Source organism: Bison bison, unplaced genomic scaffold, assembly GCF_000754665.1.
Source record: "Bison bison bison isolate TAMUID 2011002044 unplaced genomic scaffold, Bison_UMD1.0 scf7180017864368, whole genome shotgun sequence".
Lineage (NCBI taxonomy): Eukaryota > Metazoa > Chordata > Mammalia > Artiodactyla > Bovidae > Bison > Bison bison.
This window is the reverse complement of record NW_011494940.1, coordinates 6109354-6109823: the sequence shown is the minus strand read 5'-3', so window position 1 is coordinate 6109823 and position 470 is coordinate 6109354.

The following is a 470-nucleotide window of genomic DNA, read 5'->3' as shown; positions in this document are numbered from 1 at the left end:
CTGACTGGCGTGACATGGTACCTCATTGTGGTTTTGTACTTGCATTTCTCTGATAATGAGTCATGTTGAGCATCTTTTCATCTGTTTGTTAGCCATCTGTATGTCTTCTTTGGAGAAATGTCTATTTAGTTTTTTGGCCCATTTTTTGATTGGGTCATTTATTTTTCTGAAATTGCACTGCAGGAGTTGCTTGTATATTTTTGAGATTAGCTGTTTTTCAGTTGCTTCATTTGCTATTATTTTCTCCCATTCTGAAGGCTGTCTTTTCACCTTGGTAATAGTTCCTTTGTGGTGCAGAAGCTTTTAATTTTAATTATATCCCATTTGTTTATATTTGCTTTTATTTCCAATATTCTGGGAGGTGGATCATAGAGGATGTTGCTGTGATGTATGTCGGAGAGTGTTTCGCCTTTGTTCTCCTCTAAGAGTTTTATAGTTTCTGGTCTTATATTTAGATCTGTAATCCATTT